Here is a 24,175-nt window from a genome sequence, read left to right as displayed (position 1 = left end):
CATTCATCTCTATTTAGTTCTCCATCAGATGCATCTGCCCGCTGGTTTGAAGATGCCCACGAGCTGGTAGAAGTCGGAATCTGATTATAAAACAGTGAGTAGGCCCGGGGCGTGCTTTCACTGGATCCACCGTGTCTGCATGTGCGTTTCGGGGCGCACATGTGCATTGTAGACTACTAATATATGTGTGTTTACATGGCACCTCCATGCTTGGGTAGAAATAATCAATAGATGAATCACCCAAAGCGGTGTAGCTCTCTCCAGGCGGTGTGGTGCAGCTTAATGCTATTCTTTCCATTCACCTTGGGAACGGCATCCATCAGGCCTTCTCCCCCCCCCCCCCCCCCCCCCCACCACCCCAAAGTGAGGTACGCTTGCCTAAAACACCACCAGCGCTCGAGGGCTCTGCTTGGAAAGGGATGCAGGGAGAGCACAGTTGACCTTTGACCTCCTCCATGTTTGCGCTCGCTTCCCTCCTCTTTGGCGGAGCGGCAAATCACAGAGTTCCTGCCTCATTGGCATTGTCAGACGCTTACAGTAGTGTTTATCTGCATTGTGCTGGTGGTTAACTGGTTCAAATGTTATGGAAATGATATTTTACCTCTTCTTTGATCCTGTAAACGCCAAACAGGCAGGGCTTTTTTTTCTCCCTGGTTGAGGGAAGACGGACTTAAAGAGGTGCTAAAAATACAAACAACAGGAAAAAATAGACGTCTAAAGTGAAGCTGCTTGGTGTTAAACTCTCTCAAATTTCTCTGCTGCAACTGCAAAGAGGACAAAGTGCAGCATTTAACAAATGCTCAAAAGTCAGTCTACATTTATAGCACTTTGATACAAAGTCAGTCTCACACTTTTAAGTTGAATAACCTCAAATCACAGCAGTTTTCTGATAACAGTGACCATTATTAGTTTTCCAAATAAAGAATTTACTACAGTGTGAAGAGAAATACTTCCTTTAACAGGCAGACGCCTTGAGAAAGACCAGACTTATTAGTGTACAGCAGCCTGCTCTGACAAAGTTAATGCAATAATGTGTTAATCCTAATTCCTTTTAACGCCACTAATCTTTTTAATGCACTCAGGTTCCGTGACTGAGACCCTCAGCCCGTCTGGAAGTTTGGACGAACAACGGATACTTTGAAAGGTAATTTCAGCTTCAAAACTCTACATGACAGTTCCCTAGATAAGACCAAAGTTATTTGCAAAAGGCAGTGATAGCTAAACGGGTGGTCAGCTTGAGATACTTCAATTCCAGAGACCAAGATCATTTGATTCCCAAATCAAGACACTGCTTTTACATAATCGATATGGACTTAAAAACTATTGAGAAGTGAAATTAAATATTGTAAACATGCCATTAAAATTGCAGTTAACTATGAAAAATCTGCCATTACTCTCAATTTTAAAAATGATTCATCTGACAGCCTTAATTAATACATTAATCCAACAAGAGGTAGCATTTAACAGGTAGTGATTTCTTCAAACTCTTGTGAACAGGCAGAAACCTTGAACACAACCAGACTTAGTGTACAGCCATCCACTGGGACACAGTTTGGAAAAGAGTAACACGGAGCCAAACTAGAGGCAGTGTTTAAAGATAGTGTCTACTTTAAACATGTAGAAACCCTGAGCAGAACCAGACTCATAGGTGTACACCCGTCTGCCGCAACCAGCGGGCCAGAAAAATCAAAAACAAGCAACCAGAATGTAAAGTAGAAGCACCTTTTGCTTTATGGTACACTGTTGCTCTTTGATGGATATAGAGGACAAGCCGTCTCTCTGTCATTTGTCTTCATTCATCCCGTACCGCTGAACCCTGAGAGGATGGGGAAAAAAAGGCAGCTCTCCTCTGTGATAAATGCTCAACATCTCAGATTCAATGTGTTGACAAACCGACACAATCACCGCAGTTAGTTTGTCACTGGTGGCTGCTCCTTTTGATCTGATCAGAAGCCCTCTGATTCCATACAGTCAAACAATAAATATGCTCATTGAAGTAATGTATTTTCTCCTTCTGATTCAAGTTACACACGTGAGTTTGACTTTGTCTTCTCTGCCTTATCAATCAAATGATCACACCAGTCGGCCGTAATCTCCCTGACAGCTTTCTGTGGAGCTTGTAATGGAGCTTTGAATGACAATGCAGTGCTGATTTACAACCAAGAGGGGGCACAGTAATCCCTGCTTGAGATCAGTGACATTTCAGGCCTGAGAAAAGCATTGACTTTGACGGTGGTATTGAGATGTAAGCCCATTTGTCTCCCATTTAATACTCCAAACAGCTGGAATTAACTTGTTTTATAGGCACATTTGTAATTAAGGCGCTTTGTGGGGCTGCTGTGAACCCTGTTTTTTTTTGTATATGTTAAACTGAGGCCCCAGAGCTTCAAGTCAAACTCAGTCTGTCTTGGATTCACAATGTAAATCCATTTTACTAATAGAAAACTTCCTACTAGCTTTAGTGATAGAAACAAGAGTAATAAGGAACACAGTTACATGCATTTTAAAGGAAACACTAATAAATGTATTTTAAGGTTGAAATTTGAGGTCACAAAAAGCTTCTAGAAATCCCCTGAAACTCTTACAGGATTATTGAGGGACAAAAAATACATTTCCCTTTAATTAACAGGGCTGATAATTGAGTGGGGAAGTAAAAACAAAGCAGTTATATTTAGTGTTGTCTCTCTTTCAAACACTTCCATTTAGATGTCCAGCAAAGATGTCCAAATTGTATTCATCTATTAATTAAAGTGGTGGTAAAAGACTGATTTCCACTGAAAAAAATGATTTGTTACCGGTGCTAATAAATAATGGTACCAGATCAGTTCATTGACTAAAACGCAGGACTTTACAATCAAATGTAATATTTTAGGATGCACATGAGGTCCACCTCAGTCCACCAGTTCTGTAGCCTGTTGTTAGTACCAGCAGGAACTATTCAGTATTTCATTGGCCCCTTCTCAATACAGTACAATGAGGTTTTCTTTTGCATTATCAGTTAGTCTGATGATTATTTTTGTTATTTTGATTATAAATGTTAAAAAAGTAGGGGGGGGGGGGGGGGGGGGGGGGGGGGGGGGGGTTGAATGCAATTTCAGAGGACTTGAAGAAAAAGGTTCTTTTGTCTAAGCAATAATCTGAAACCCAGAGACTCTTCATTTGTTGTTTTGAATGATAAAAAAAGCTTAAAATCTTAACATTTTATAGAGATTGAAAGAGGATTAAAAACATATTTACATGATTAATCAATTAATTAATCAAACATTTGTTGATTGCCCTTTAATAGGTTAATAGATAAAGCCCTTTAACTCATTTACACTAGAAGTCATGGGCTGCATTAGAGCTAGGTTTTACAGGCTTTTGTTCAGGCCTCTTGATGGAGCCGCAGCATTAAGCTGCACTCCCTAAAAAAAAAAGATACTAGTTTTTTTTTTCCGCTCTCTACTTTCTTTTTTGTCTGTCATCATTAATAATTCATCTCTTTTTCTTGGATGCTAAAACAACAACAAACAGAACAACAGCTCAGATAATGTATTCAGTCAAAAGCTCATTGTCTGGGGGAGGAGGAGAGGGGACAGCGAAAATGTGCACTGGAGTGAGACAAGAGAGCACCCCGACAGGGAGAGGCTCAATGTCACTCCGCAGCGTGGCGGGAAGGAAGAAAAACAAACGCCAGAGGGGAAAAAAATAAAAAAAAAGGAGAGGAAGATACAGTTTGTAAGTCATAAAAGCCCAATTAGAGGCATTAGGGTCCTCAAATGGAGGATTACAATGAATAATTTGTGACTGCAATTTTTTCAGGCTGATTGTGCCATTAATGTGGGCGACAAAAAAAGGGATATATTCTCGTGGAAAAGCTTTCAATGCGGAAAAAAACAACCAATAATTCAAGGTTACATGAATACGCTGCCAAATCTGCACCCCGGCCGTCCATTGACTCAGCTGCCTTGCTTTAAATCTCTTCACTCCCCCCACCGTCACCCCGTCATTTGGAGTGTCCGACCTTGAATGTCTGCGGTGTGAACCAGTGGCCCCAGCTTTCACATTACGCCAGAATGGATCCTGACTCATTCAATTTAAAGCCATCAAGAAAGCACAATACAAGGCAAATTAGCTGCCATTATTTAGACACTTTCATGCCCCCCCCCCAATTTGAGGTTATATGACAATTAGTTACATTTGTCTCCGCTGTCTTCATGGTTGTCCTGCTCTTGGCAAACATGGCCCTCTTCAACAGGATTTTGATATTTCTATCTTTCATTCTTATGGAGGAATTAGCTAATTGAACACTAATTACAACACGGATAATCCACTGTGTTCCAAATCTGAAGGTTTTTTTTTTATTATTGAAGACTAACACGCTGAACAGTTAAGTCTTTATCTCACTGACAGCCCTTCGCCTTTTATGAACTAAGATTTCCAGGGATTCAAACATTGACTTTAGCTCACTTTAGAATAAACTTTCTGTTGCGTTAAGTAGAGTCATTTCACGGTTATAAACACGTATTGGCTTTAAACTTGGGCAGGCCACAATGGTAATAACACTCTTGTAGAAAATATGGGGGTATATCTTTGATAAAAATGTTGACAGTAGTTGAAGCATTCATCTAATTCTGTAGCAGTCCAACAAAAGAAAGTTTGGGAAAGAAACTTTGATTTTTAAAGCTACTATAAGGAGTTTTTGGCTAGTCATGAAACAAATTCAAATTAATACAGACCCTTTGTTTTTGCATTATTGTCATTGCACCCTGATTGTGGGTGTGGAAGGGTTCTACTTTTTCACATTACAATACTTGCCCTTGTGTAATTATTCTATTTCTCGATCTTAAAAGCCTCTTTTTAATATTTTTGTCAGTTTTCATGCATTTTTCTTAAAGCTACAATACTCGCAATCTGCAACGTTCTCAATCCCGACATTTCGAATACAATGATGACCAATCCGTTGACCCTTAGCTTCGAAATAGGGAGATTTGAGTATTACTCTTGTGCAATTCCCAGAGGTCAAGTTTGATATTCTCAATACATAACATCCACTGACTTTAAAATAAAACCATGAAGTTGTCACTGATAAATAAGTCATATCCAGTTAATTTAAAAAATAATGCTTGCTAGCTTTTAGCATTTTTCGACTTCTGTTACGTTAGGGCACCGAAAGTAACTAGCTAGGTTACGGCGAAAAACAGTATTTGGTTTAAGAAATTAAATTATGTTTACTAGTTAGGTAACTTATGTCAGTTTTAGCTAACGCAAGATTATAACGTAAGGGTAACTTATGTCAGTTTTAGCTAACGCAAGATTATAACGTAAGGGTAACTTATGTGTGGTTTTAGCTAACGCAAGATTATAACATAAGGGTAACTTATGTGTGGTTTTAGCTAACGCAAGATTGTAACGTAAGAGTAACTTATGTGCTGTTTTAGCTAACACAAGATTGTAACGTAAGAGTAACTTATGTGCTGTTTTAGCTAACACAAGATTGTACTGTGAAAAGAAGTTAATTTATGTTTGTTTAAAAGTTTTGAAGTCAGATTGTCTTAAAATAATTAACTACTACTCTTTATGCACACTGTCTTTTGTAATAAAGAGACAGATAGAGAAAAATAATGGCGACACACGAAAGAATGACACAGAAGGGATGTATGCTAGGCCAGCAGGAGCACAGACGTGGTTCACTTCCAGAGGGAGAAGATAAAAGAGAATCTCTGAATGCAGTTAATGACTTCTCTCACCTGGAGTCTGTCTGTAACTGTTTCCTGAGTTTACCTCTCACAAGCCGTGAACACTGGCTGCCCAAACCAAACCTTTTTTTCCCCTGCGAAGCAACCAAACCTCTTCTCTCAAAAGCATACAGTTTACAACATTTCCTCTTTCTTATCTTCTTCTTTGTTGCACTGCAGTGCACAAACTCCTCATCTATCTCTGCTTTGAGTTGGAGGTGGAAGGTTCAGAGCCTGAGAATGATGCACGGAGAATCACCGCTGCTTTCAAATCTCATTTTAAAGAGTTTGCTTGAAGAGAAACCGCCGGGGCATCGCTATTAACAGGTGTTCACGCCGCCCTCCAGCTTCGGCTCTTTGTGGAGCCTAAAGGTAGCTTTAACCTCGGCGCCATCACACTCAGGGTAAACAAACATGAACCACACACAAGCAGCGGGGATCTCTTTTCAGAATCCAGGAAATTGTGATTGTGCAGACAAAATATACGGACTTGGATGCAAATAGTCCTTTTTTCAGGAGGAGAAATACACCAGCTTCAGCTACAAGAGTTGTTGTTCGAGTTTAGCTTCCTCTACAGCCTCATAGTATGATGCATGTTAGAGTGATTTGATTTGCACTAATAGAACTTTAACAGCAATGGCTGATTCCTAACTTCGCCATTTGGATTCAAGGCAATAAGCAAAGTTCGTGCTTTGAACTTACTTTTTCACTGTATGTTTTTTGGATATTGTATAGAGGAAAAAAAGTCCGAACCCCCCTCTCTTTCTGCCTCAAACGTAATATGAATTCATGGTATGATACCTGGAGTTTATTAATTCAGGGCCACAGAGACAGCTGAATAATGAAATTTAATGAAAATTTTAGATGGACTAAAAGTCAGAGTGCTTCAGTCATTAATTTTAAAAGCACACATACCATCAGGCTTCACACAGTAATGATAAATTCCTCCATTGGGCTTTATGCCGTATGTTAACTGTGTCAACGACTGTGTGGTAAGAACTTAAGCCTTTTCTGAATCCAGTGGAATCCAAGGTCTTGCTGCATTAAGCGAAATTTAGGAAGATGTGCATAATTGCAACTTTGCAGCATCAAGGGACTGTATGAAAATTAGTTGTGGTTTGGAGGGCGGCTGATTGTTGTACTTTTCAAAAAGCAAACCCTTCTCTGGCTTTGTTGAAGTTCTCAATGCACCCTTCATTAAAACACAACAGCCTTGAAAACTAAATTTTTTAATGGGGTCGACTTGTGTAGTCATAACATTTAATATGCACAATAACTTCATATCATTGCTGTCCTTTGAAAACCATTTAACTTCACATTTGTAATAGGTGTAAGAGAGATGTTTGACATATTCCTCTTGTTCTGGTATCCTTGAGTATAATTGTGCAATTTGAGAAGGAAATATTGTCCGTCTTACCCCACAACGGGCATAATACTTCACTCTGATTGGTCAATAGCAGCATTCCCAGGTCTGTTATTCTCATTTATCAGATAGCTTCTTTTAAGAGCAAGCTGTTGCTTTTATCATCATGTCAATACACCAAAGAAGTATGGTGCAGCTTTGGCTCAGTGGTAGACTTAGTGGACACCATATTGGATATTGCTTCGGAGGAACAGGAAGAGTGTGGATGCATTGGATTGGTTAATGCCAATGGGAAATACAATGTGTGAATGTACTGTATGTGTGAATGGGTGAATGTGATGTGTCCACGTCTCGGGGAAGGGTGTCCTGATTCTTGTTGGGAGGAAGAGTAAGGGCTTTGGATTTGTGAGAGAGAAACTTCAGAGGGATTTGGAAGATCTCCCAGAATGCCTTGTGAATCATTGGCTAGAAGGTGGCTATCAAAACATGTATTGTTGTAAGTAATGTACCTACCTGGGTTAAGTTTCGTACTAAATGAATAAGCTCACTAACATAACGCGATTTTACGTATCAGTCGTGGCGAATTTGTTACATTTCCTTAAATTAAAAACACAACTATTCTTTAGCGTACTCCGACAAATTAAAAATAAGGTTTGTACTTGGAAAGAGTAGACAAAGGGGAAGTTATGAGACAGCCCTAGGTCCAACACTTCTTAATAAAGCGGCAGGTACTCACAATAATCTTGAGTGTTCATTATTCCTGCCACTATAGAGCTTCGGCGGTTTCTCTAGCATCATAAAGAAACAACTTTTCAAAGAAATTTCTTCAAAGGGAACATTTTTTTAATCTTCCTGTGACCCTGTCTTTTTTATTTCATCAGAAACTCTAAAAGACTCCGCTCTAGAGGAAGGTTTGTCACACTTCAACATGATAAATTATCACTAATTCAATGCTTTATTTCATTGTCGGTACACTGAAACTTAATTTCTGGTCAGAACAGTGCGAATTATTAGAGGAGAATTCTATTCTCTGAGGAGTAGCCTTCAACATTTTCATCTTAAATGAATCTATTTAAAAGAAGTCCACTTTCTCTTCATGGCAAACTTCTTCACGATTAATTGGGTTATCAACTTCTTTTCACGTATGTTAAATTAAGTTCAGAGGCAAGTTCCACATCACTAGATGAGAACTTAAAAACTACTTCAAGTGTTGATAATTTTCTGCTCGGTGACCTTCAGTTCTTTCATTCTATTGGGACTTAATTTTTTTTCCTGTATTAAAGAGCCAATTTAAAAAAATAAACAATAAAGTGTCCTTGTTACACTACATTTAAAAGCACCATCCTCTTCCCGATTCTCTCTCTCTTAGCCCCCTCTTTATCTCTGTGTTTCTCCCAACATATTGAGTGAGTACAATGGCTTCACTGCCGGCTAAAAAGGATGCTAGCAGGAGAGTAAATCCACTCGGATCCCTGCGGTTTACTCATCCTGCCTCGCGTCCCATGGACTTGCCACTATACCTCAGGCCCAGCGTGGGCTGCACTCAGCCAGGCATGGTGCTATTGGACCAGCTGTGGAGGCCCTGTGCACTTTGACCCCAGAGGAGATTGGATCCTTGGTCATGGAGGAACATTGCGGCGGCTGCCTCCGTGGCACTGCGCTGCGGTGCGACTCCTGACAGTGGGATAATGTGTTAGTTGTTGAGTGACAAGACTCCAAGCTGCCACGAACCTTAAGTCAATACAATTTATGTCAGATGACCACCTATACTTAATAAATCATCTCTGATTAGAAGATTGAAGTCATGCATTTCAAACTTGAGACATCACTTTTAATCCTAAGGAGCCAACATTTACAATCAAGTAAACTTTTCTAGTTTTTTACATTTTATTTCAACACAACATATCCAAACCCAAATATTACACCAAGCCCCTCAAAAAACCCAGGAACAAGTCACACAGATCCTGAGGGTGGAGGTATCTTAAATACACTGCACATGGGATGAGTAGTTGGTGTTTGTTTTTGTCGGTGTACATGTCCATTTTTGAAAATGGGCGGGGCTACATTTAAAAAACTTGATATTTTTCCGCCTCATTTTGGTTGTAGCATTTATTAATCTGAACATACGCTAATGTAGCATACACTGCACTACTCTGGACTTTATCTCAGTGATGTCACCCATTGGTTTCTGAATTGGGGTTTTGGACCTAATTGATGGTGGTCGCCATATTGGAAATGCTGACTCAAGATGACTTGTGGTCAACCTGGGATCAGACACAGAGGTGGAGCAACCATTTATGTCACACACCCCTGTAATTCAACCACTTGACCGCGCCCCCAAATTTGTAAATCCAGTATTGGAAAATAAAGCCAATGTGGGAACAGCCAAGGGAATAAAAAAAAAACCTAGTCTATATGTGGGGCGGCTTTGGCTCAGTGGTATAGTCTCTCAATTAGAAGGTACGTGGTTGGATCCCAGGTCCCACTGTGCAGGCTAAAGCTAATGTACCCCCCCCTGTTTGTCCATACTTCTTTACTATAAACTCCAGTTCTACCTAGCCCAATAAGTGTTTTAGGACAACCCCCAAAAACACCCCCAAAAATTGAAGGCGTCTTCTTTACCAGTGTGACTTATATTCTGGATTTTACTGTAATTAAAGTATAAAAGGTTTTCGAGAAATACGTTAGATTAAACTTATAAAAACTCCTTGTCCAATAAGATTAGTCAGACAGTCCCTGTAAGTTTATAAACTTAAAACTTCTGTTCCTTTATTCTAGTCCTATCCTTTACATTTTTCTAAGCCCAAGTACATTTGATTAAGATCACACAGAAAGAGAATTTCATCCTGCTTTCTGATCCGTCTTTGTCAACATCTTAACTTTTTTATCAAGCTCAAACACGTCGTGCATACAGCTGCGTATTCCAGCAGTCAGTCAAACATCATTATAAGTTGAAGGCAAATGTAACCCTAATGTTTTTTGAAACACACCCAGAGCCCTAAATCTGCTTAAAAATAACAGAAGCTCATCAACTCGGTGTACATTTGGCAGCAAAAAGGTATCCCTATATTTTTGAGCGGGTATACAGCCGACTCCTTTTTGAAGGTGTTTGTCTATGGAGTGTCAAAGCTGTCAAATGATGTTGTCACATAAACATGTCACGGCGAGATCCAATATCTAGCCCCCGTCCACTCGCTGACAGAACGCCGCTTCCTCTGTTAAATCCTCTCCTTGCCTGCACAGTATGACTCTTCATAAACAAACAAACAGAGACAAAAGACGGAGACGAAAGTCGAATATCTTACATGTCGAAATTCAAACTCTTTGAAAGCCCAAAAAAAAAAAAAAAAAAAAAAGGGAAGAGCTTCCAGAGAACGGGGTGTAACATCCAGAAACTGTCTCCCTCTTAACTACCCATAGCTTTTGAATAGCATTAGAATACATGAGGACTCCTAGACGGAGAGGTGCGCTCCCTTGGTTCCTAATGTATGACTATTTCATATGGACAGGAGCGGGGGGGGCATTGGGGTGGGGGGGAGCTGTCTGTGGGGGTGATTGACACAGGCCCACATTAGGAGCAGCTTTTGGAAATGGGTCCATGGAGACTTGGCGGATTGGGTCTGCCGAAGGAACGGTGTCTCCGCGAGGAGCCGTGCCTTCTTAACCCCACTCATTGGTATGCCGATGTGCGGGTAAGCGAGCCGTGCTCCGAACGGCACAGCCTTCCAGACTGCCCCCCCCCCCCAACCCCCTCCCTCCCTTCTTCCCAACACACCGCTACGCCGACACAATCCCACCGAGGACCCGTGACGATATGCAGCGTGGAATACTGAATCAAAATAGACCCCAATTAATAATCACATAGTTAGTTCGTTTTTGGGTGCACACACTCCAGCCTGCAGGAGCATCCTCTTCCAGAAGTTTCTGCAAGGAAAAGTTTCATGCGAATCTCTCACACACATACACACACAAGGCGTCAAACATGTCAAGTTGGTGGAAATAAGAAAGCACAGGCCCTCGAGTCTGTCCCTCCCACATGTGACAAAACACAGGCAAAATAAAATGTTTAAATTTGGTTTCAGATCTCTCTTCTGGTCTCTAGAATGAGAGGAATAACATGTCAGCATTGAGACATACTCTGCTGTCAGGTAAGAAGACAGAATATCACTTTACCCTATTGTGACTTTGAACTATATGACGGTAAGCAGACAGATTGTTTTTGTCACAGAACTAAGTGACCTCGAACCCAGCCGTTCTCTTTTCAAACTCTTCCTCCGTACATCTAAAAATATTCCCATCAGAAGCAAACTGATAGGATTTACAAGACCTAATGTCATTGCAAAGAAATATTACCACAAACATACAGTACATATTTTTGTCTTTATCATTCGGAGGGAGTTATCATTTAGCACGCGTGGAGGTCTAAGGTGAGACAGGAATATTTGAGTACGCCTAATGAAAGGCAATATAAAAGGTGCCTCTTGTGTTGTTTGAAATCAGCTTGTTTTGTTTTTTGGGCTAATGTTACATGTGCTGGCACTAATTATACAAGCTAGGTAGTCCTCGCACATTCAAAAAAGAAAACTCGACCATTTTTGACATGTTCATTTAAAGTTACTAATCAGATGTAAATATGCAAAGCAGGTCCCGATGGGATTTCTTTGATATGCAAATTGAAAGTGCAAACAAAGGTGGGGGAGATGAAGGGGTTTTTTCCTCCCAAAAAAAAAAAAGGAGAGAAAAAACTCAAAGATGGTATTGTCACGACACTCTACTGGGGGAGAAAAATGTGAGATACCACCTTTAATGGCGTTTCTGTCACACCAAGGCCAATTGCATGAAAGCAAACACACATCCAGAGTGTGTTCCCCGCAGCCAAAAATTTGACGTGGATTCATACATCAGAAGCGTGGCGTGATACGAATCTCGTCCCGTTCGCCACTTCTTGCCTGCATCTGAAACATGTAAACAAACGTGACAGCGCTCTCTCCCCCCCTTCCTCCTATCATAACAGCAACTTACTGGCCAGTTATCTGTTTGATGGGATGTAAAGGGAAGGTCAGTGTTTCCATAATTCACTCCACGACCATAAATCACATTATATGATCTCCTCTGCACGGAGAAATGGCGAATGCTGTTCGCTCTGAATGCAGAAAACGGCCAATTCACGGCTGTATAATACGGCACTTACGGGCACAGGTTGAGCTTTTAAAGACATTGTTTTTCCTTTTCTATCGCTTACTGTCTCCTTGTATGTGGAGATTAATAGTTGAATTCTTCCCGGTAATCGGCCTTCTTCTTCTTCTTCTTCTTTTTTTTTTTTCTTCACGTTAGCACAATATTAGCCGTCCAGAGCTCTTGACTGTAGCTGACAAAAGTCCCTTTGTGGTCAGCGAAGGGAAGCAATGGAGGGAAACTGACTTTTATTGACATGAGGCTGTCAGAATGGAGACGGCACCGCTGTTCATTTCCAATTTCAGCCCGCAGATTGGAATCCGCCGCTGGGCTCTCCAGTGTCTCAAGCACCATTTTCTGAACCTATGGTGTGGAAAACATGATTTAATTCCTGTTCAATGCTTTTCATCAGGTTCTCCATCGCTCCAAATCGTCTTTGTGTGCCATCGTATTGAAGGTGTAATTGTGCATTGCTGTGGATGGTGGAGTGCAACATCCTCTGGTAAAAAAAAATCAGCTGAGCTTGAGATATTATCAGCATTAACTTCTACTTTAAGTCTAATTTCCCTAAAAATAGGACTCTTCCTCCCTTTTTCCCTTAACTGGCCATTTCCAATACCACGGTAATGTTCTTTTTCAGTGAATGTGACTCAATGATTGCAGCCACAGCAGTGAAAACAACTGCAACTAATGGAAAGTGACTGCAAACCAATGCCTGGCTCTATGATCAATATTTTAATTACACCTTTCCAGAAAGCTCCACAATGTTGAGCCTTCACCGATAACATGCTTACTCACGCCAGAAGTCAGAGGTAGATATTTTAGAATTTGCCTTGCAGAGGTGTCGAGTCATAGTGATACAGAGCCAGACTTCCGTGCAATTTTAAACAGTGGCAAATTAAAAAAAGGACTCAGAGAAAGCTTCACGGATAACTAGCTAATATTTAGCCAGCTTGCAAAGTGCAAACGCTACAACAGTCTTGCAAATGTAAAGCCCAATTACATGTGATCAAAACAATTCTCAGTCACCTTGCTAATATTAAACCAGCTTGCTTCAATAAGTTAGCTTGCTAGTATTAAGTCAACTTGACAACATTAGGCCAGTTAGCTAATAACAAGTCATCTTGCTAATTGGTCAGCTTGCTAACATTAAGTCAACTGGACAATATTAAGCCAGCTTACTAATGATAAGTCTGCTTGCTTACGATAAATCAGCTTGTTAATATGTCAGCTTACTAACGTTAATTCAACTTTAAAATATCAAGCTAGCTTGCTTACGATAAGTCAGCTTGCTTACGATAAATCAGCATGCTTACGATGAATCAGCTTGCTTACGATGAATCAGCTTACTTACGATAAATCAGCTTGTTAATATGTCAGCTTGCTAACGTTGAGTCAACTTTCAATATTAAGCCAGCATGATAATAAGTCATGTTGCTAACGAGAGGTCAGCTTGCTAATGTTAAGTGAGGCCATTAACATTAAGCTACCTTGCCAATGTTATACCCTATTGCTAAAAGTAAGCCCACTAGCTTACATTGAACCAATTGCTAATATTAAACTTGCTAGTTAATCTTAAAACAACTCGGCAACATCGGCGGACCAACTTCTTGTGAGCCTGCTAATGCTATCAAGCTAGCTAATTCAACAAAATGAGACCATATTAACAGTTACTGTCATCTCTTTTGAAAGCTAGTAACTAGTCATGTTCAACAGCTGTGGAGAGTTGAAGTAACAGAGCTCCACTGAGCTAACTTCATGGATAGCTTTGATAGCTAAATGAAGGCATTGAAAGTGATCTTGTGTCAAGTTTTTTTGCTTGATTATCATTTTAGACTTTTCAAAAAAAGAAATCCTATACCACTCATAAGTATGCTTTCACTTGTACTTGAATAGTTGTCATACTTAGAGAGCTTGCACTTAGGGGCTTGCTTTGAGTGTCCGTTGAATGCAGTCCTTTTCTATCAAGATTGTCCAAACTATGAACCTCAACAAAGGAATGTAAATGCTGATATCCTTGGTGAATTCACCTTTAAACAAACTGCAGAACCTTTATTTTCAGATGTAATTTGCGGCGCGGCTCAAGCTAGTCATAAACACAGCACTTACCCTTGCGGATGAGGAAAAAACAGATGTTCAGTGTAGTTTTTCTAATGACTTGGCAGACATTAATATCACATTTATACAGCTGCATTATAGAGTTCAAGAAAGGAAATACTTGCTTTAGGACTAAGAAATGTATCAACAAAAGCCAGAATGCACAGAAATATCCATCAAACCGTGCATGTTTTCTTACTTGTTGACGGGCTATTGTGGCAAGGACAGCGCTGAAGTATGGAGGGAAAAATAGAGAAAGGGATTTATTATCCTGTATTGAAGTTCACCCCAAAAGAGCTAGCATTTCACAGGAGCTGCACGCTGACCTTTCAGACAGCCAAAAATGTCATTGAAGGTTTAAGGCAAAGAAATCCAGTCGTATTTAACCAAGCCTTCAAAATCTTTGACATTTCTTCTGATGTTGCCACAGGATGGCACCCTGAAGACTAAGAGCTGGCCTTCTCATACAGAGCTATAGCTTTTCTACACATACAGGCTTCACGTGGAGGCAGACCTTGTGCAAACACCAGTCATCACTATGAAAAGAGAGGATTTAGAGAGATGGCTGATAGAAGATATGATTTGGTCCTTTTTGAGAGCTCCTTTTGTCTTCTTTCCTGCGACATGAATGGGGTATTAATTAGACGTGACACACAGGGGTCACGTTGCAACCATTGGTGATTATTTTAGAAAGATTATAGAGGTGAAATGAAGATATTATTGAGCTGCTAATGTGCCTTTTTTCTTTTCTTACACACTTTATTTACGTGCGACTTGATGTAGTCCCGCTCTCGATCTTTGCAGGTTTGTTCCACCTTCAATAAACCGAGACATAATGGCTCACACACCCTCCCCAAAGCGCACACGCACTTACACTTCTCTGAATCAGTATGGTGTCAGTCCGCATCTTCCCTGCCACTCACTAAATTGGAGAGAGAGCTCTTCTGCGCTCAGGCAGAACTAAACTAGGAAGTGCTAAAGCTGGAGGCAGAAACAAGGGACAAGGGTGGGGGGGTGGGGGGAGGGGACGGGGGTTGCTTGTGAAAGAGAACACAGTGGTGGAGGTAGAGAAGTGGGAGTAGGGGGGGGCGGGGGGGCACTCTCTACACCACTGGATACCACCGCGGTGGTCCCTCACTGATTCACATTCCCCTAATGCCAGTTGGCAACCTCTTGGACAGGCACGCTCTCCCCACACACACACACACACAAACAAATGCACACACACACACACACACACACACACACACACAAACACACTCGCCCACAACCCCCACGCCGCTCTAACTCACTCACTCTTTTAGAAAACGGACACAATGGTGTGGATGGGTCCGGCTTTAGATGAGGCTCAGGCTCAGATTGAAGTCTTTACACTTACGTAGTCATCTCAGTGGATTGACATCACCTCCAAGAAAGAGGCTGAGCTCCTGGGAATATCAGAGCCTCTGAAGAGATTACTCCCTATCAAGAAAAACTCAGGATATGGTATTTAACGAATCACCAAAGCGAGAGAAGTTTGAAAACGGAGCTCCTTTGACTGCACCACCTACGCATTTGAAATGAACTTAATACAAATAAAGGCATGAAAACCCACTGACGCGTCACACAGACATTATCATAATTAAGTTTCGCACGAATGAGAGGCTTACATTTTAAAGGAAGTACAGAAAAAAAGCTGACCTGTGACACAATGTCTACAATGGCCTGTACGCATTACTTCCCCTTTGTAGCTCTGCTGCTCTGCTTTACTGAGAATAATCTCTTTTAACCCTAAATTACATCCTGTGTGTATTCCACATTATACTACAGTTCATGTCGCACTGAAAAGAAAAACATCCCCCTAAAAAGACTGCCTAACCACTTGTGCATCAGTGATATTGAACCTTTATTTGTTACATTTTTTGGCAGCAAAACAAGCGCAGCACTTGAACATCTCATGAAATGTTTCAGCGAATTCGTTTGCAACCAGATGCTAATTCAAATCAAACACAAATTGAACCACATTCGTTTAGAGTTGTGTTTCTGAACACTCTGTGATTGTAAGTCCAATACTCTCTCTTTTTTTTTAATAGCCCCGTTTAGCACTCCATCAACTACTGAGAGAAAAAACATCTGGCTCCACTCTGCTAACTAACTTGTTGCTAACTTTGATTTTGGTGCAGTTTGATGCTTGGAAAGATCGCCTACTGTGGATTTATTTAACATTTTCTGGCTGTGTGGAAATAACACTAAAGATAGAAGGGAGCGTTTACAGTAGGGCATAATACTGTGCTTTAAAGGCGCTAAAATAAAGTAAGCTAATCCAGGACTTTGCTTTTGTACCATTTGCAGGCTTTTTATTTTGAATTTAGAGCACCTCTGTGGGTCTTTTGCAATAGAGCCCCATAGAAAGCCTCACCAAGTCTCATAAGCTGCCTCAAATTATGCCCTTCGAGTAAGCAAAGTACGAGTTCGTTAACCGAATGATTAAAAGTCGTCACTCTTGCTAGCTAGCATCAGAACTACGAGTCAGCTACGAGTTCTGGTGATATGTTGTGTCTAAGCTGTAGCGCAGCCATCCTCCACTAGCCGGGGCTGCCGCTCTGGTTAATTACTACTGCCATGATGCTATAACGCTACTACTCGGATGTAAACGCGCACAGATGACAGCTAGCATCTTGTGTGGTCTGGCAGTGTAGATAAAGTTGAATGCAGGCTGTGTCTGGTGAAACTCGCATATAACTAGCACAGGCAGGTAGATGTTAACCTGGAAGGACTGAGGTCTGATGGTGCTAGCTCTGCTATTGTTAGACAGACTCTGATTATCATTTGACATTTTGTACCAGCAGACTCTGTGGTCCTGTCTGCAGTTCTAAGAGTGTTTTCTTATTTTTAACTAACTGCTCAAGACCAGCCGCTGGAACCTACGTTAGCAGCCACTAGCATACCACTTCAAATCTCTAACTGAACAGTCGACAGTCCAACTGGATACTGTCAGGTTTTTGTGTTTACCCAATGGTAGGAACTGCATACAGAGACGCTTTTGTGGCTCTTCAAATTGCTGTGTGAAATCTGTTGAACTCCCTGTTGGAAGAATCAACTATAGGTCTCAGAAGAAAAAGCGAAGAGAGCTTTTATTTGAAGAAATGTCGTGAAAAAGGCACAGAGAAAAAAGGCACAGGAAAAACTTGAGTGTGACCCGAAATAACTGTGATGCCCATTTGCAAGGTAGTTATAACATAACATGAACTCTGAGTGGGGAAACACATCAGGTGGTTTACAGTGGAATTTCCACTTTACAAATTAGGTAAATGGCAGAATCCGCCAGATTAAGATCACAGTCGACACCTTCTATTAGTACGGATTACTAAAGGTCCACAGGCAATACTGGTCCTTTGCAAGCCGGGTGCTAATGCTGTGTATTAAAAAGAAGTTATAGAGGAATGGTAATTACGTGCTTTTCTAGTTTTTGGCTTTTGTCTGCTCAAGGTGGATACAAGTGGGTGCTAGTGGCCAGTTTCAGAGCAAAAGAGCTGTAGATATTTTCTATGCAAGGCCAAATGTTCAGGCTATCTGAAGGTCCAACTTGTATTTAAGTACTTCTTCATATCTGCGTTTTTAACCTGCCCACCCAAACAGAAAGAAACTATACAGATGGAAATGCATCAATCTTGCTCTCAAGGGAGAATAAAAACACTTTGAAAGAGTCAGTGTGGGTGGATATTGAAGAATTTAGTGCTGTCTGTTACAAATAAACTTACACATTGAAGACATTTTTCATTATCGAATCAATATTAAGTTCCACACACACACACACACACGCACACACACACACACACACGCGCACACACCTGTGTCTTTGGTTCCCTGCCAGGAGTTGTGACACACAGACAGACTATAGTTTCCCCATCTGGTTGCACTTTCACATTCTTTTTTCTCAGCATTAACATGAGCATCTTTATTCCCACTCACAATCTTAAACCTGTGATTGTATTCAGGGCCAGACTGTTTGTGAGCTCTTACCTTGAATTTTTGAACGATGTAAACAAAGATGTCTCTGTTAGCTTGGAAAGAATCTCCAGTGGTTTGAAAGAAGAAGAAAAAAAAACATGATTTGATTTTTCTCTGTATTTTCGCACACAGTTTGATGTTCGTGTCAGGTGTCCATTCCCAGAAACAATAGCAGTTACCTTTTGCTTTGGACTGCTAATTTAGAGAATGAGGGGGGGTTGGAAAGATTTTCTATATGAATTAATTACAAATGCTTCGAAATGTCAAGTATAGATAAAGCTTAATACCCTGTCTCCTCCCTTCTGCAACAGAGAAGCTTTTAAATGGCTCTCTGCCAGCCCCTATCTGCCAAACGACACCAAGGTTACTGGGAGAAGCTGAAATATTCATAATATATGCAAAACCACCGCTGTCCATGGACAGTGTTCATTGGAATTCAAGAGCGAGCTTCAAACCTTTGACAACTGCTTAAGTAATTAGTTGCTGGGAGAGCGACACCCCCCCTCCTTTTCCTCTCCCTCCCTCGGCATTGCTGCTGAAACTGGCAAGTAAATATTAGAGCATTTTATCTTTTCAGTTTGATAGCATAATTGAATGTGTTACTGGAAGGTTGTTAGGTTTGGTGTAATCAAAAGTTCATCTAAGGATCATTTGACACGAAAAAATCCAATGTTTAGATATGCTAAATTGTACTGCTGACGGAATTTTGCAGCTCAGCTGAATCTAACTACAAAGTTAAAGCCTTTTGTGGAATTACACACGAGTGTGCCAGGAGTTGAAGCACAAGTACAAGGTTGTGTTGTAGAAGGTAGATGAAGTAACAGGAAATGTTAAATATGGCCGAACAACTTGAACTTATTGTGGCGGGAAGTTCTCAAAAGTTATGAAATACTCACTTTCAAAGAAGTTGCCTCATTCCTCTTAATTTGTTTTATTAATAGCAGACAACAAAGAGCAGTGACAGGAGGGTCGTTCATATAAGGATCATGTGACATGAAATGTTAAAATATGGCAAATTGTACTGGTAATGAAAGTTTTTCCTCAGTTAGATCTAACTGCAAAGTTATAACATTTTGGAGAATATTACTTTCCAATTTGGAGTTCAAGTAGAAGGTTATGCCAAAACTATAACAGAATTAGCAGGAAATGTTAAATTCAGATTTCACTTTAGCTAAATAACTCAAATTATTTGTGGTGAGGAGTGCTCAGTTTCCAAGAAGTTGCCTCATCCTTAACTAACAGATTGATGCCATTGTATTATTAATAACAGACAACAAAGAACAGTGTCAGGAGGGTCATTAGGTTTGATGTAATCAAAGTTCATTTAAGGATCATGTGACATGAAAATGTTAAATGTTTAGATGTAGTGAATTGTACAGCTAATGTTAGTTTTTCCACAGTTAAATCCAACATTTTGAAGAATAGCACATAATTGTATGTGAATTTGAAGTTAAAGTAGAAGCTTATGTAAGAAATGATGACACAAGTAGCAGGAAATGTTAAATTCACATTTCACTTGAGCTAAATATCTCAAATTTTCGTGGCGAGGAGTCCTCATAAGTTATGTAATACTCAGTCAGGGTTTTGAACAAGGTGCCTCATGCCTAATTCCTCTCCATTTGACTTACAGATTGTGTCCGATGTATTATTAATAGCAGACAACAAAGAACAACATGTTTTGTGTTGAAACAATAGGAGAATTCAGTGTCGGACACGTGGCCTGTGCTGCTTCTCCTGCTGCATCTTCTTCACTCTCCCCCTCTGCAGACTGCGAGTCACCGGTCAGCTCCGTCAAGCCTGGGAGCCGCCGCACAATGAGAATCATGCCCAGATTGGAGCCGAGCCAAAGCCCATTCAAAAGCGACTCGTCGTGTCTAACGCATTACCCCGGCTTATTAATCTGAAGAGACCGTGTTTTTGTGTTTACTAAGCATGATTCGCTTCTAATTAAAGCGAAATAATTATACTTCAAAGGAGCAGGGGAGGCAGGAGAAGCGTTCAAAGACGAGAGCACCTCTTGTCGCGTGGAGAATTGCTTAACACAACAATGTGGGACAGCAATATTAATCAAATGGATTGTGGCGATATTAAAAAAGGTGGTTTTATCACAGAAGTTATGGGGCTGAAACATGAACATGAAGATGAACATCCCTGCACTCCTGTATATCAATCAATCATTTAATTCTACAGGCCTGCCTTCAAGTGATTCATATTTAATCTGCTTATAAATGATTAGAAAATCATTCAATACATCAGATGTCCTCTTTAATGTTTGATCATGTATAGATTAACACATTTATCCTTGAATTTCTGATATTTATTTATGACTTAATGTAAGAAAATATCATTTAAAGGCTATTGATCATCCAATACTGGATTGAAGGATGGAAGATAAACCTGCGCCATCTTTAACTTTAAATTATGTCAATTTGGCGCTCACACTGTGTAATTCCAAACATGTAAGCCTGACTCCAAGGCTTGGTTCAGCAGCCATGGCTGGTGTGAACAATTGGACCACCCCTTTTTACGAGCACAAGTGTCCTTGTCCTTGGTAAGGCGAAGGTCGATGTGTTCCCCCCTCTCTCTCCCGCTGTGGCGCTTCCACCGGCCATTCATTTGGGCCCGTGATGGCTCTAATAACATCTCCATCACATTAAAACCGAACCAGGCTGAGGAGATGTTAATACTCCCCTGCACTCGCTGCCGGGGAATTGGTCATGTATTACAACAAGTGCTTTTTAAGAGCCTCTGTGGCCACAGTCTATGGAAACGGCAGATATTCATGACTGCCTGCATGTGAAGCTCTTAACACGGTGGATTTTCAAGTTGTGACAGTTCAAGGGAAGCGGTGCTGTTAACATATTCAGAATGGTCCTGTAGCAAGGCCGTTCCTCCAATCCCTCTTTGCATCTCCACTGCTCGGCTGACAAGGTTGCCTGTTATTTTTTTTTTTTTAAAGATGGAGATTAGAGAGGAATGTTGCAAACACTCAACTCAAAGCAGAGTCTGCTAAAAGGATAATGTTGAATTAAAGAAAAGAGACATGAGGAGATGGGGAAATAGGCTTAATATGCATTGAAAGAAAGTACATAGATCTGTGGGAGTGGAACTATAAGGTTCTAACATTGTTTGTACTGTGCTTTAGTCCCTAACAGCATTCCTCTTAGCTTACCCTGAACTATAAAGATGCAAGTTATAATGTATTTTCCTAAATTAAAACTTATAAACAAGATGAATTTGAGTCCAGCCTTTAAAAATGTACAGCAGTATAATGACGTACGGTTCACCTTAACAGTCCGAAGTAATGTTCGCTAATTAAAAAGTGGTTTGACGTGATAAAGACAATCTATTAAACATTGCTAACCATTCAGATTAAAAGAAAATTGCTTTTAAGACGTATAAACTATAAACATACTTCTAAATCTGAATTTTAAAAATTAGCTTGCAATTTTGGGACAGTCCCTAAATTCAGTTTTCAGTTCTGTGTACGACACTTGGGCCTATTTATCAAATAATCAGCACTTTTTTTTTTATGATTTTCTGTGGAATGAATCAACCTTTGTCCATCATCGTTCATATATTTGGTGTCTGATGTTTTCTTTGTAGGATAGTTTTTAGATCCATATAAGAGGTGGTCTACGGACAAAATTAAATGTGGATAAAGAAAACTCATTGTTCCTGAAATAACAAAATTTTGAAGTTAATTACAAAGCTGGCTACTTCTAAATTGGTTTGAAGTAATGAAATAATCATGAAAAATAATAGACCAAAGTCATCTAGGTGGAAAAAAGAGGCCTAAACTTCCAAACTCAAATTTTGCTTACTCTTTTAGGACAGTCCCTAACCTCAATTATCCATTTCCTGAATCTCACACCGGCTAAATTATTGACTAAAATCCTACTTTTCCACTTATACTGTATCTCATCATGTTTTTCATGTGCTCTCTCTCTCTGCAGGACAGTTTTCACACACTTGAAGGAAGTGGACTGCGGAGGGAAAAAGTGAGTACTACTGCAAACACCGTACATTTGTTTACAACCCTGATAGAAAATCCAAAGATAGATAGATGATAGTTGGACAGAGGCCGTGCTCCTCAGCAAGCTGTCACCGCCGGTCACCATGGTGAAGGAGGGATTAATGGCACTCATTGGCTAGTGAAGATGTATACATCATGTTGGTCCAGGGCTGCTGCATCCAGATGGACCCGGGCCATCCATTGTCTGTCAGGGACACAGCTGTCTCAGAAGTGCCGTCCTTCCTTCTCCTTCTTTCTTACGCCGCTAACGAGTCTTTCACCTGCTGCATAGGACGGTGTGGTCTATAAGGGAAGGAGGGTCCTCTCTGTCACAGCCAAAGTTTTCAAGTAGCGACATGAGGATGTTCAGGCATTGTGTCAGAGCAGGAAAGCTCACAGTGATGTGTTATACATTGACAAATGACTTTCAGTGTTGCATTGTGAAGTGTTTGGGCTTCTGAAACTCAATGAGATTTTGTGAAAGGACGAAGGATACTGTACAAGTAGAAGTGTTTTCTGCATCAGCAAACAAACTATTGTAGTGATTGAGATACAAACAACCTCAGATGAAAGTCTGACCTAGAGTACAACTAGGGAGAAGCTACTTAGAGGCTATTTGTCGGCTAACGAATTTAGCTGCTTTGGGTCTGTTGCTCCAGACCATAACCATAACCATCCCACACTCTCTGCAGACTTGAGTGACTCACCGACCACTTCCTTCGTGTCTGCGTATAGCTTTGGAACAGCGATTTTTGTCACGTATTTTCATGTTGGTATTGAGCTTTGAAATAAGTTAACAACTTTGCATTATGCGCTTTTTAGTGACGACAGAAATAAAGAAAGAGAGATACCATTTTCTCTAATCTTAAAACTATCCTTAAAAATATTCGTACGCATTAGCTATAGCCATTTGCTAGTGAGGTTAGCTTAGCTGAGCCATGTGCAAAGAATGACGTTTAGAGATTTAGTGGCCCTGATTGGTGGATTCTGTTATATGTGGACAGAACTAGCTAGCGGTCTCCTCTTGCGTTAACTGTAGAGGCTCTTTCTAGAACCATCTGCTTTCGCCATGTGCAATTTTCAGTCCTGCTAGCTACTGGTATGCTAGTTGAGCTCAGCTTACTTTGATAGCTGAGAGGTAAGGACCCACTTCCACTGGTAACTTTTTGTCTTACAACCACAATTCCAAACACTGTAAACATTTGAAAACTGACACCATGTCCATGACGAAGCTTTAGCTAGATTATAGCGCCATCTTTGGGTAAGCTAGCTCTTTCTGCATTTTTATATTGGTCTCACTTTTGGAGAGGACACAGCCCACTTTAAAGAAAAAGAAAAATTGATATTTTTACAAATTCTGAAAGTTCTGAATGTACTCTCTACAGAGCTAGCTCTCCTAGCTGTAGCTTTGTTGCATTCTAAGCATAGATGTGATTATCCTGTCTTCAAACTTAAAGTGGACTGAATCAGCGTTTTTCCCTAAATATTTGGACTGTTCCTTTAACCAAAACTACAGCAGGTGTCTCAGCTGCACACACTTCTTCATAGTCACACACACACACACACACACACACACACACACACACACACACACACACACACACATTCCACCCAGCCAGCCAGCCAGTACATCACCTCCCCCTGAGGTGTGAGGTGGGACCAGGGAAGCATGGAGTTATTCACTGTCTGCCTACTTGGTCCTAATAGTCTGGCACAGCGTGACTGACGCTGCCCCTCTCAGCCGTGATTGAGTGTATTGATCCTGAGCCGCTGCCGCCGGCGTGCTCCCTGGACGCCAGGCGGGAGGAGACCAACAAT

General features: G+C 40.7%; 1 protein-coding gene across 1 annotated transcript in view; it reads left to right on the top strand.

Moving 5' to 3' along the window:
* The window catches only part of LOC117808120 (protein cordon-bleu-like), a 32,931-nt gene extending 10,588 nt beyond the window's left edge, over positions 1-22,343 (top strand). Inside the window, exons 11-12 of the transcript XR_004630146.1 lie at positions 1,083-1,144; positions 22,299-22,343. The gene's annotated coding sequence lies outside the window, so the exon portion shown is untranslated. The remainder of the gene's footprint in view (positions 1-1,082; positions 1,145-22,298) is intronic.
* The last annotated feature ends 1,832 nt before the right edge of the window (positions 22,344-24,175 follow it).

This window comes from Notolabrus celidotus, chromosome 24, assembly GCF_009762535.1.
Source record: "Notolabrus celidotus isolate fNotCel1 chromosome 24, fNotCel1.pri, whole genome shotgun sequence".
In the NCBI taxonomy this organism is placed as follows: domain Eukaryota; kingdom Metazoa; phylum Chordata; class Actinopteri; order Labriformes; family Labridae; genus Notolabrus; species Notolabrus celidotus.
The sequence above is the reverse complement of the archived record's forward strand: the minus strand, read 5'-3'. Positions and strand labels throughout refer to the sequence as shown.